The 13,752-nt window shown below is 46.9% G+C and overlaps 1 protein-coding gene across 5 annotated transcripts in view; it reads left to right on the top strand.

Annotated features, from left to right (window-relative positions):
* Positions 1-6,534: 6,534 nt before the first annotated feature.
* Positions 6,535-13,752, top strand: part of ABCA3 (ATP binding cassette subfamily A member 3) — a 1,774,001-nt gene continuing 1,766,783 nt past the window's right edge. For 4 of the 5 annotated variants that reach the window (XM_069646923.1, XM_069646920.1, XM_069646921.1 and 1 more), the window contains exon 1: positions 6,535-7,117. The gene's annotated coding sequence lies outside the window, so the exon portion shown is untranslated. The remainder of the gene's footprint in view (positions 7,118-13,752) is intronic. The other variant, XM_069646922.1, reaches the window with a different exon arrangement.

Raw genomic sequence — 13,752 nt, 5'->3', positions numbered from 1 at the left:
GACGGGTTAATGCACTGCCCTGCACAACATAGGGTTAAAATAAATAATATGCCCTGTGGAAACATAGGGTTAATGTACAGCTGCCCCTGCCCCTTGCCCCGCTGCCCCGTAGACCAGAAAGCCTTTTCTGAAAGCAGAAAGCATTTTCTGGCAGGTTAATGCACTGCCCTGCACAACATAGGGTTAAAATAAATAATATGACCTGTGGAAACATAGGATTAATAGGGTTAATGTACAGCTGCCCCTGCCCCTTGCCCCTGCCCTGTAGTCCAGAAAGCATTTTCTGACGGCAGAAGCATTTTCTGACGGGTTAATGCACTGCCCTGCACAACATAGGGTTAAAATAAATAATATGCCCTGTGGAAACATAGGGTTAATAACGTTAATGTACAGCTTCCCCTGCCCCTTGCCCCGCTGCCTGTGCCTCATAGACCAGAAAGCATTTTCTGAAAGCAGAAAGCATTTTCTGACGGGTTAATGCACTCCCTGCACAACATAGGGTTAAAATAAATAATATGCCTGTGGAAACATAGGGTTAATAGGGTTAATGTACAGCTGCCCCTGCCCCTTGCCCCTGCCCCGTAGACCAGAAAGCATTTTCTGACAGCAGAAAGCATTTTCTGACGGGTTAATGCACTGCCCTGCACAACATAGGGTTAAAATAAATAATATGCCCTGTGGAAACATAGGGTTAATAGGGTTAATGTACAGCTGCCCCTGCCCCTGGCCCCGCCGCCCCGGCCCCGTAGACCAGAAAGCATTTTCTGACGGCAGAAAGCATTTTCTGACGGGTTAATGCACTGCCCTGCACAACATAGGGTTAAAATAAATAATATGCCCTGTGGAAACATAGGGTTAATAGGGTTAATGTACAGCTGCCCCTGCCCCGCCGCCCCTGCCCCGTAGTCCAGAAAGCATTTTCTGAAAGCAGAAAGCATTTTCTGACGGGTTAATGCACTGCCCTGCACAACATAGGGTTAAAATAAATAATATGCCCTGTGGAAACATAGGGTTAATAGGGTTAATGTACAGCTGCCCATGCCCCTTGCCCCGCTGCCCCTGCCCCGTAGTCCAGAAAGCATTTTCTGACGGCAGAAGCATTTTCTGACGGGTTAATGCACTGCCCTGCACAACATAGGGTTAAAATAAATAATATGCCTGTGGAAACATAGGGTTAATAGGGTTAATGTACAGCTGCCCCTGCCCCTTGCCCCGCTGCCCCTGCCCCGTAGACCAGAAAGCATTTTCTGACAGCAGAAAGCATTTTCTGACGGGTTAATGCATTGCCCTGCACAACATAGGGTTAAAATAAATAATATGCCCTGTGGAAACATAGGGTTAATAGGGTTAATGTACAGCTGCCCCTGCCCCTTGCCCCGCCGCCCCTGCCCCGTAGTCCAGAAAGCATTTTCTGAAAGCAGAAAGCATTTTCTGACGGGTTAATGCACTGCCCTGCACAACATAGGGTTAAAATAAATAATATGCCCTGTGGAAACATAGGGTTAATAGGGTTAATGTACAGCTGCCCCTGCCCCTTGCCCCGCTGCCCCTGCCCCGTAGTCCAGAAAGCATTTTCTGACGGCAGAAGCATTTTCTGACGGGTTAATGCACTGCCCTGCACAACATAGGGTTACAATAAATAATATGCCCTGTGGAAACATAGGGTTAATGTACAGCTGCCCCTGCCCCTTGCCCCGCTGCCCCCGCCCCGTAGACCAGAAAGCATTTTCTGAAAGCAGAAAGCATTTTCTGACCGGTTAATGCACTGCGCTGCACAACATAGGGTTAAAATAAATAATATGCCTGTGGAAACATAGGGTTAATAGGGTTAATGTACAGCTGCCCCTGCCCCTTGCCCCGCTGCCCCTGCCCCGTAGACCAGAAAGCATTTTTTGACGGCAGAAAGCATTTTCTGACGGGTTAATGCACTGCCCTGCACAACATAGGGTTAAAATAAATAATATGCCCTGTGGAAACAGTGGTTAATAGGGTTAATGTACAGCTGCCCCTGCCCCTTGCCCCGCTGCCCCTGCTCCGTAGACCAGAAAGCATTTTCTGACGGCAGAAAGCATTTTCTGACGGGTTAATGCACTGCCCTGCACAACATAGGGTTAAAATAAATAATATGCCCTGTGGAAACATAGGGTTAATAGGGTTAATGTACAGCTGCCCCTGCCCCTTGCCCCTGCCCCGTAGTCCAGAAAGCATTTTCTGAAAGCAGAAAGCATTTTCTGACGGGTTAATGCACTGCCCTACACAACATAGGGTTAAAATAAATAATATGCCCTGTGGAAACATAGGGTTTATAGGGTTAATATACAGCTGCCCCTGCCCCTTGCCTCTTGCCCCTGCCCCGTAGACCAGGAAACATTTTCGGACAGCAGAAAACATTTTCTGACGGGTTAATGCACTGCCCTGCACAACATAGGGTTAAAATAAATAATATGCCCTGTGGAAACATAGGGTTAATAGGGTTAATGTACAGCTGCCCCTGCCCCTTGCCCCGCTGCCCCTGCCCCGTAGTCCAGAAAGCATTTTCTGGAAGCAGAAAGCCTTTTCTGACGGGTTAATGCACTGCCCTGCACAACATAGGGTTAAAATAAATAATATGCCTGTGGAAACATAGGGTTAATGTACAGCTGCCCCTGCCTCTTGCCCCGCTGCCCCTGCCCCGTAGACCAGAAAGCATTTTCTGACAGCAGAAAGCATTTTCTGACGGGTTAATGCACTGCCCTGCACAACATATGGTTAAAATAAATACTATGCCCTGTGGAAACATAGGGTTAATGTACAGCTGCCCCTGCCCCTTGCCCCGCTGCCCCTGCCCCGTAGTCCAGAAAGCATTTTCTGACAGCAGAAAGCATTTTCTGACGGGTTAATGCACTGCCCTGCACAACATAGGGTTAAAATAAATAATATGCCCTGTGGAAACATAGGGTTAATAGGGTTAATGTACAGCTGCCCCTGCCCCTTGCCCCTTGCCCCTGCCCCGTAGACCAGGAAACATTTTCAGACAGCAGAAAGCATTTTCTGACGGGTTAATGCACTGCCCTGCACAACATAGGGTTAAAATAAATAATATGCCCTGTGGAAACATAGGGTTAATAGGGTTAATGTACAGCTGCCCCTGCCCCTTGCCCCGCTGCCCCTGCCCCGTAGTCCAGAAAGCATTTTCTGAAAGCAGAAAGCATTTTCTGACGGGTTAATGCACTGCCCTGCACAACATAGGGTTAAAATAAATAATATGCCTGTGGAAACATAGGGTTAATAGGGTTAATGTACAGCTGCCCCTGCCCCTTGCCCCGCTGCCCCTGCCCCGTAGACCAGAAAGCATTTTCTGACGACAGAAAGCATTTTCTGACGGGTTAATGCACTGCCCTGCACAACATAGGGTTAAAATAAATAATATGCCCTGTGGAAACATAGGGTTAATAGGGTTAATGTACAGCTGCCCCTGCCCCTTGCCCCGCTGCCCATGCACCGTAGACCAGAAAGCATTTTCTGACGGCAGAAAGCATTTTCTGACGGGTTAATGCACTGCCCTGCACAACATAGGGTTAAAATAAATAATATGCCCTGTGGAAACATAGGGTTAATAGGGTTAATGTACAGCTGCCCCTGCCCCTTGCCCTGCTGCCCCTGCCCCGTAGACCAGAAAGCCTTTTCTGACAGCAGAAAGCATTTTCTGACGGGTTAATGCACTGCCCTGCACAACATAGGGTTAAAATAAATAATATGACCTGTGGAAACATAGGATTAATAGGGTTAATGTACAGCTGCCCCTGCCCCTTGCCCCTGCCCCGTAGTCCAGAAAGCATTTTCTGACGGCAGAAGCATTTTCTGACGGGTTAATGCACTGCCCTGCACAACATAGGGTTAAAATAAATAATATGCCCTGTGGAAACATAGGGTTAATAGGGTTAATGTACAGCTGCCCCTGCCCCTTGCCCCGCTGCCTGTGCCCCATAGACCAGAAAGCATTTTCTGAAAGCAGAAAGCATTTTCTGACGGGTTAATGCACTGCCCTGCACAACATAGGGTTAAAATAAATAATATGCCTGTGGAAACATAGGGTTAATAGGGTTAATGTACAGCTGCCCCTGCCCCTTGCCCCTGCCCCGTAGACCAGAAAGCATTTTCTGACGCAGAAAGCATTTTCTGACGGGTTAATGCACTGCCCTGCACAACATAGGGTTAAAATAAATAATATGCCCTGTGGAAACATAGGGTTAATAGGGTTAATGTACAGCTGCCCCTGCCTGCCCCTGGCCCCGCCGCCCCTGCCCCGTAGACCAGAAAGCATTTTCTGACGGGTTAATGCACTGCCCTGCACAACATAGGGTTAAAATAAATAATATGCCCTGTGGAAACATAGGGTTAATGTACAGCTGCCCCTGCCCCGCCGCCCCTGCCCCGTAGTCCAGAAAGCATTTTCTGAAAGCAGAAAGCATTTTCTGACGGGTTAATGCACTGCCCTGCACAACATAGGGTTAAAATAAATAATATGCCCTGTGGAAACATAGGGTTAATAGGGTTAATGTACAGCTGCCCCTGCCCCTTGCCCCTGCCCCGTAGACCAGAAAGCATTTTCTGACAGCAGAAAGCATTTTCTGACGGGTTAATGCACTGCCCTGCACAACATAGGGTTAAAATAAATACTATGCCCTGTGGAAACATAGGGTTAATAGGGTTAATGTACAGCTGCCCCTGCCCCTTGCCCCGTAGACCAGAAAGCATTTTCTGACAGCAGAAAGCATTTTCTGACGGGTTAATGCATTGCCCTGCACAACATAGGGTTAAAATAAATAATATGCCCTGTGGAAACATAGGGTTAATAGGGTTAATGTACAGCTGCCCCTGCCCCTTGCCCCTGCCCCTGCCCCGTAGACCAGGAAACATTTTCAGACAGCAGAAAGCATTTTCTGACGGGTTAATGCACTGCCCTGCACAACATAGGGTTAAAATAAATAATATGCCCTGTGGAAACATAGGGTTAATGTACAGCTGCCCCTGCCCCTTGCCCCGCTGCCCCTGCCCCGTAGACCAGAAAGCCTTTTCTGACAGCAGAAAGCATTTTCTGACGGGTTAATGCACTGCCCTGCACAACATAGGGTTAAAATAAATAATATGCCCTGTGGAAACATAGGGTTAATGTACAGCTGCCCCTGCCCCTTGCCCCGCTGCCCCTGCCCCGTAGTCCAGAAAGCATTTTCTGAAAGCAGAAAGCATTTTCTGACAGGTTAATGCACTGCCCTGCACAACATAGGGTTAAAATAAATAATATGACCTGTGGAAAGATAGGATTAATAGGGTTAATGTACAGCTGCCCCTGCCCCTTGCCCCTTGCCCCTGCCCCGTAGTCCAGAAAGCATTTTCTGACGGCAGAAGCATTTTCTGACGGGTTAATGCACTGCCCTGCACAACATAGGGTTAAAATAAATAATATGCCCTGTGGAAACATAGGGTTAATAGGGTTAATGTACAGCTGCCCCTGCCCCTTGCCCCGCTACCTGTGCCCCATAGACCAGAAAGCATTTTCTGAAAGCAGAAAGCATTTTCTGACGGGTTAATGCACTGCCCTGCACAACATAGGGTTAAAATAAATAATATGCCTGTGGAAACATAGGGTTAATAGGGTTAATGTACAGCTGCCCCTGCCCCTTGCCCCTGCCCCGTAGACCAGAAAGCATTTTCTGACAGCAGAAAGCATTTTCTGACGGGTTAATGCACTGCCCTGCACAACATAGGGTTAAAATAAATAATATGCCCTGTGGAAACATAGGGTTAATAGGGTTAATGTACAGCTGCCCCTGCCCCTGGCCCCGCTGCCCCTGCCCCGTAGTCCAGAAAGCATTTTCTGACGGCAGAAGCATTTTCTGAAAGCAGAAACCATTTTCTGACCGGTTAATGCACTGCCCTGCACAACATAGGGTTAAAATAAATACTATGCCCTGTGGAAACATAGGGTTAATAGGGTTAATGTACAGCTGCCCCTGCCCCTTGCCCCGCTGCCCCTGCCCCGTAGACCAGAAAGCATTTTCTGACAGCAGAAAGCATTTTCTGACGGGTTAATGCATTGCGCTGCACAACATAGGGTTAAAATAAATAATATGCCTGTGGAAACATAGGGTTAATGTACAGCTGCCCCTGCCCCTTGCCCCTTGCCCCTGCCCCGTAGACCAGAAAGCATTTTCTGACGACAGAAAGCATTTTCTGACGGGTTAATGCATTGCCCTGCACAACATAGGGTTAAAATAAATAATATGCCCTGTGGAAACATAGGGTTAATGCACAGCTGCCCCGTAGTCCAGAAAGCCTTTTCTGACGGGTTAATGCACTGCCCTGCACAACATAGGGTTAAAATAAATAATATGCCCTGTGGAAACATAGGGTTAATAGGTTTAATGTACAGCTGCCCCTGCCCTGCCCCGCTGCCCCGTAGACCAGAAAGCATTTTCTGACGGGTAAGCAAAATCCGACGTTACAGTACCGTCGGATTTTGCTTTGCCATTTAAATTCACGCATGCGCAGTAGCAGCCTAAGCATTTTTCGACGATGAGCAGAATTTGACGTTACACCGGCGAGCCCAGCTGTTCTCAGGGCCGACTTGCGAGGGAGGAACCCGCATTTGCATCCGTCGGCCCAGTTGATCCACAAGCCCAGGTGCCGAGTCGTTAGTGTGGTGGAGTGGGGAAGTGTCCTCCCAGCCCTGCTCTAGGAGACGTGAGTCAGGAGCGGTGACCCGTCCCGAGGTAAGGAGGGCTCTCAGAGCTACGGCAGCTCAAGGCAGCTCAAAAAGGGCCCCGCCCCACTTACCCCTATTGGGCCTCGTGACTGCTGCCACGTGATGAGCGCCACGTGATACTGCGGCTCGAGCACGTAACTGTGCAAGGAACGTTAACCAGGAAGTAGGTTAACGCCGCGCAGTGCTTCCCGATGCGGCATCGCCAACCAGGAAGTGCACTATCAAAAGTGAACCACCCGTGTTCGTGGATCCGCCCAGGGCCCTGTTGGGAAGGCGGCGACAGTGCGAGTGACTACTGCACTCTCTCGTGTTTTGCATACCGCGGTATAAGAGAGTGCAGTGTTTGTCCCACAAAGGACCTATTACTCACAGGTGAGAATGATTAAGACGACAGGGTGTGTCCTTTAGATGACAACAAGGTGTGGCCACATGTCCATTTCTATGTTTTCTCGGTAATTTGTGCTTATTGCTTCTTAGTGCAGCAGAAGCAATTAGCAATTTCTAAATCCATTAAGTGGATCAGGTGAAGGTATCTCGCTTATATACATACATTTCACTGGTGAGCATCAAAAATGGCATTGTCGGGAGTTCCTGGCCCACAAGTGTTTATGCCCACACCAAGCCCATCCAGAATTAAGTGGGCCCCCTGGAAGAAGGGATTTCTCCACTATGTCAAAGCCACGTGTGGTAATGGGATGTCTGTGGAACGGAAGGTGGCAATGCTAATGCATTTTCTTGGCTATGAAGGTCAAAGGATTTACGACACTCTTCCTGATATTGCGAAACTAGATTTGGAAGGCGGAGCTAATGATTTTGATGAAGCACTTGCTAAGTTTGATAAGCATTTTGAATTGAAAATCAGCACTGTGCTTGAGCGATACCATTTTGGTATGAGATTCCAACATGAAGGGGAATCTGTGGAAGATTATGTTACAGCCCTGAGATATTTGTCATTGAACTGCAAATTTGGTGGGGGGGTTGGACGAACATATAAGGGATCAGTTTATGTTGCACTGCTCCAATGATAGAATTCATTTGGAAGAAGTTATTAATATAGCCAAAAGAATTGAACACACTTTGCAATGTGTAGCCAAATTGTGTGTTAAAGAGACCAAGTCATCCCAGTCTACCGAAGTTCTCAGGGTAGGCGATAAAAAGAAAGATAACGTGAAGGAAAAAAAGAGACAGAAGGTCAGATCGACCAAACGCTATAATGTTACCCAAGGTAAAAGTGCGAGGAGTGAACTGGGAAATAAACATCCTCCAAAAGATAACATGCAAGGAAACATAAAGAGGGATGATAGATTATGCTTTCGTTGTGGTAGTGCACGACATCTATCGACGTCTCCCATTTGTCCGGGGAGACGTGCCAGTATTTGCAAGAGATGGGGGCATTTTGAAAACTGTTGTAAGAATTACCGTGTCAAACTTATAAGGGAATAGGGGTCTCAATCCCCTCTTCCGAACCACAGAAGCCAAATAGATTGACCCCTCCCACCGTGGTTGGCACGGGCGCCTGAAAGCTGATATCACAGGAAGCCACGTGGCAGCCAATGGGGGGAAGATGGAGTTAGGGAAAAGGGGATGGAGTGACAAAGGAAAGGAGGGGAACATACACAAGCAAATGCATACAATACAGCAATATTCCTGTACCTCTTTCCTGAACACCTATACCTGTAATGACCTTGCTACATACGAACCATAGGAGCTCATTAAACTCCACTTTGCACCTCACAGAACATAAGTGAACAACCTAGAACGTGGACTTTGAACATAACATAGGGCTCGAACATAACGTAGGACTTGAACAGTCATTTCTTGAACACACATAGATTGGCTTACAAGCTAAATGGCACAAGCAAAAGGGTGTGCCTTTTTATGAGGACACGAGACAGATGGCCCGTCGGGCGCAATGAAGCCACAAACAATGATTTAGTAAGAAAGACACACACAAACATGTCCTTGTACTGTGTGGACCCATGCGTGTGCTTTAAATAGTCTATATCTTTCCCAGTGCACTGTTTTATCCGTTCAGAGCTTTATAGCATGTTTTCTCCACATGGCATGTCTAATGCATGGCATGTATTTTAGGGCGTGTTACATCACACACCCACTGCCGCGTTGAAGTAGTCAATTAATAAACAAAGTAAGCATATAGCAACTCCAGAATATGAACACTGGGGTCAAAAACACTTAACTGATGGTCCGGATGCCTCACAAGGACATCCGGACCCTGAAGAGCGATGCCCGAAGCTTTTGGGAGCTCGCTTTCACCGCCGCGGCCCGGAATTCAGCTGTTTGTCACCGTCGCGGCCCGGGGAAGCTCCATCAGTCCTTCGGTGTCTGAGAATTTCCGCATGCCTGCTCCTAAACTGCCGCCGCCCGTGCTGAGAATCATTAATTACCTGCACCGAGGCACAGGCGGCGGCGAGTTTTAACAGTTGCTGCTAATGAGCAGCTGTTGTAGCGCGTGATAGGAGAACTACACATTTCCCAAAGCCTCATGGGAATTGTAGTTTATCGCCTCCTAAAGCAAGAAGCGCCGACCTGTGCCTTTCCTAAGATTCCTGACATACTGCAGTGGTGGAGGAAAGGGAACCATGTTGGTTGATGAGTGCGATGTGATGTCGTCAGAGGAAGGTGAAATGTCAGAAAATGAGATTGTTACTGTGCATATGGTACGAAGTGCTGGATCTGATCAATGTGAACATCCATCTGCTCGGGTTGAGGTGTATGGACATCGGGTGAAAATGCTGGCGGGCTCATGTTCAAAAATCACCTTGATGTCTAAGATTGTTTTACGAAAATGTAATTGGTGGATGTATGGAGGATTTAATCCCCTCGGATAAGAATCCTGGAGGGTACAACGGAAGCAGAATAGAGGTACTAGGATGTTCTAATGCCCAATTTAAATGTAAAGGTAGGATGACCTATGGAAAAATGTATGTCACAAAGAAAGGTGAAACTTTGCTTGGGTGGAGGGAGCAGAGGGGGTTATGCATTAGACTAGACCCGAATAGTAAAGAGCAAGTTCTTCATGTGGCCAATACATCAGAGGTCGATAAGAATGCCCATTAAGGGGATGACATCATTTTGAAATATCCAGAAGTTTTTAATAAGGGTGTAGGATGCCTCAAAAGAATGGTGCATAAAATTGTTGTGAAAGAGGGAAGTGTACCAGTTGCAGCCAAACTTAGACCATTGCTGTTATCAATGTGTAATGCAGTGCGTGAGGAGCTAAGAAAATTAGAAAAAGCAGGTATAATTGAGCCTGCCAAAGCTGTGGAATGGATTTCCCCAGTGGTAGTGGTGAAAAAGGGAAATGGTGAGTTGAGAGTTTGTGTCGACTTGAGGGAGCTCAATAGATGTGTGGTAGCTGATCGACACCCTCTTCCTAACATGGGAGAACTTTTGAGTCACATTGGTGATGCCAAATTTTCGCGAAATTAAATATGGCAAGTGCTTATCATCAGATTAATTTGGATGAGGAGTCTCGGAAGCTTTCCGCTTTCATTACATATGAAGGTATTTATCAATTTCTCTGCATGCCTTTTTTGATTGATATCGGTGTCCTCTGTATTTTAAAAAGTTATGGATAAGTTGTTAAAAGATGTGAGTGGTGTATGGTGTTTTCAAGATGATATGCTAATATGCAGAAAGAGTGAGGAGGAATTGAAAGAAAAAGTTGAGGTGGTGTTGGAAATTTTCAAAGGAAGAGGTATAACGCTGCGAGGGGAGAAGTGTGTCTTTACAACCCGAGTGGTAGAATATTTGGGTTATGAGATATCAGAGGATGGGTTGAGGCTGAAACGAGTTTTGGTGGATGGTATTGTGAAAATGCAATCTCCGAAAAATAAAGCAGAGTTGAGCACCTTTACGAATGGCGCCATGCATTGAAACCGGGGTTAGTCCCTTTGAACTTATGAGAGGCGGAAAGGGTAACACGTTATTCTCACCGGCCTGGTTGGGCAGGGCAAGGGAGACTGATATTGTTGTGGATGATGTGAGGAAATGGTTGGATGCCTGAAAAGAGAGATGGGTGAAGAAGATAAATGAGAAGTTTCCTACAAAAAGGACCGTTGTTGAAGTAGGTGACCTTATAAGGATAAGGAGAGCTCTGATTCCCAAGAAAGGTGAACCTCTCTATTCCGATGCGGTTAGGGTTGCTCAAGTGTTTGATAATGCTGTGAGACAGCATTTGACAATGATAACTTTACCGATTTATGCATGTTTGCTGAATATTAAAGTGATTTGAAAACCAACTTCATATGTATTTAGGTGTGATAAGTAATGTATACAATAATCTTCTTTTTAGCCAATATAGGTGTTTTCAAGTAGAGTATTTTTTTTATAAGGGAGGGTTGTGTGTTATGTAAATGCTTAGCTTTATATTGCGTGCAGGAAGTTGTCTTCCTGGTGATGTGCTAGCTTCTGCTGGGTTATGAGGTCAGATGGTTCTAGAGCCTGGAACTCCAGCACTTGTTATTGCTTAACCATCAGCAGTTGGTGATGGGATGTTGTACTGGTTGGGGGGTCTTGGAGATATGTCTTCATATTGTCAATTAACCACTTAAGAAACTTACCTGGTGTGGTCATTGGCACAACAGTCCGCAGCCAGGGCGCTCTCCTGCGCGGTCCGGCCTCCGCGCTCCCTCTGCAGATTCACTATGGCCTGGCGGCCAAGCCTCCTGGGACACGGGGTCTACAAAAGCACATCTTTGCCGTGCAATACTCCCCCCGTTTCTCTGCTACAACCTGAAGGCTCCTCTGCCCGACTCTGGACCGCTGCACCTGAGGGGGATGGTGGGGGTCCCCAACTGACTGGCCTCGGAGCCCTGGAGTGGCGTAGGCACATCTACTCTGTGCCGGCGTCCATCTTAGAATCGAAGGTTGCATTTTTTGTTCTACCGTTCTACTACCCTCTCCATACCAATGGTGGCTCAGTTCCATAACAGCCTTATTAACTCTGTTTCCCTTTCGCCTTTTCTAGTGCGAGATTGAGATCTGAACATAGTCAAGACTTTTTAATTCAATGGCGGCTCTGTTTGAGCCTTTATATTCCACTTCCATCAGGCTTATCTCCCTGAAGATTGACTTTTTGGTGGCGATCACGTCCATGAGACGGGTCAGTGAGTTGCAGGCACTCTCTTGCAAGCCTCCATATTTGAAATTCTACAGAGAGAAGGTATCCTTGAAGGTTCGCCTGAAGTTTTTACTGAAGGTGATTTCAGAATTCCACTTGAGTAAAAGCATAGATATTCCATTGTTCTTCCCTGTGCCTCACCCGTCTAAGGATGAGGAGAGGCTCCACAGACTGGATCCTAAGAGGGCGCTGAGTTTTTTTCTTTCCAGAACTGTTTTTTTCAGAAACAATGGTCAACCGTTCATTGCATTATCACAATCCAGACTGGTGTGAGCTATTACTAAACAGACCATTTCCTGATGGATAGTGTTGTACATCTGAGTGCTACCAGAATGCAAGCAAGGAGGTGCCTTCAAGGCTTGGGGCCATTATCCAAAGGGGTTGTGTCCTCTTCTGCCCTCCAGAGGAGGATGCTGGTAAGGGACATTTGTCCAGCAGCAATGTGGTCTTGGTTGCATATGTTTGGCAAGTATTATAGCTTAGACATTGCCAGAGGGGCTGATGCTCCTTTTTGAAGTGTTTCTAGATGTGATTCCACCATTGAGGACACGGTTTTGGGAGTCTATTAAGATGAAGAATCTGGGAGAAGGCAATCCATTAAAGGGAAAATTACTTGCCAGCAGTTTTTCTTATGGATTGTTTCCTCCCACGTAGTCCTCTTCTTTGATATATCCGAAATCCTGATTGCTGCTTTGGAAACTTTTCACACCAGAGGGTGCTGTGTGTCGCCTACCAAATGTCCCTCAGCAGCTTCTATCCCCCTCTCGACCATGACGTTGACACTGGTATAAGTAGCACCCACCGCACCCGTGGCCTCAGTTCTGTTTTTCTGCATGCACAGCACACTTCGAACAGTTCAGAATTGCCTCCGTGATTTTTCAACGTGTTTTTGTCCTAATGTTTGAATAATTTCTACTCTGAAGACCGGGTTTAAAAGGTGTACTGACTTCGAGTCGAAAGATGTCCATTACCGATCTGCACCGTATATGCCTTTTGTGTCTTGGATATCGGCCACAAGGTTGATTATTGCGGTTCATGCCAGTCAATGTCAGTTAAACCTGGAAGGAGAGGAAGGGGAAGCTTGCCCTGGGTAGGCCTGCCATCTAAGACTCCTTCTACTACACTGTCCATGAAGAGGTCGTCTGATGAATCTCGAGGGATATTTAACCTCGGAGCTCAAAGCATTCGAAGTGCTCTTGGTAGAGAAGTGGCACTTATCGTCAGCCTCCCATAAAAAGTCAAAGAATAGGTATCATTGATCTTGCTCATCTTCCTCGGACTACTCACCCGATAGAAAATGGGTATGTTTCCTTGGTAAGTCGGCATCAAAAGCCGAATGGGAGGATTTATGCCTCCAAATGATGATAGTGATCGAGAAGGCGGCTTCTTCCGCCATTCAAAAACTACCAAAGATGGCTTTGGACTCCATTGTGCTTTGTAATACTGACAGGGAGTCGGGTAGAGCTGCTGCTCACTTGTCTTTGAGCTCGGGCAAGAAAACAGCAAAGCTTCCTTGAAATGTGGCGAGAGTCTCGAAGGTTCGAGACTTATCAAAACCTAAGCCTCTACCCTCCACTCCCTCGAAGGAGATTGTGTCTGGTCCCTCAAAACCATCAAAGTCAAAACCATCAGCATCTTCAATGGATCTGTCGAAGAGTTATACACCTCTAGCCAAGAAGGACTTTTAAAGTCCATGAGCTCCATTTTTTGAGGAGGAGCATGATACTCTTTCGTTTGGTTTGGAGTTTGGAACTCCTAATGTGCCTGAGGAGTTGGTATCTGAGGAGTCCAGGTTACAGAATCTTGTAGACTCATTGAAGGATGCTAGTGGGCTAGATACCTCGCCTGAGGTTGATGTTGCCAC

Source organism: Ambystoma mexicanum, chromosome 2q (assembly GCF_040938575.1).
Source record: "Ambystoma mexicanum isolate Mex_15411 chromosome 2q, UKY_AmexF1_1, whole genome shotgun sequence".
Lineage (NCBI taxonomy): Eukaryota > Metazoa > Chordata > Amphibia > Caudata > Ambystomatidae > Ambystoma > Ambystoma mexicanum.
This window is presented reverse-complemented; position numbering and strand designations above follow the sequence as displayed.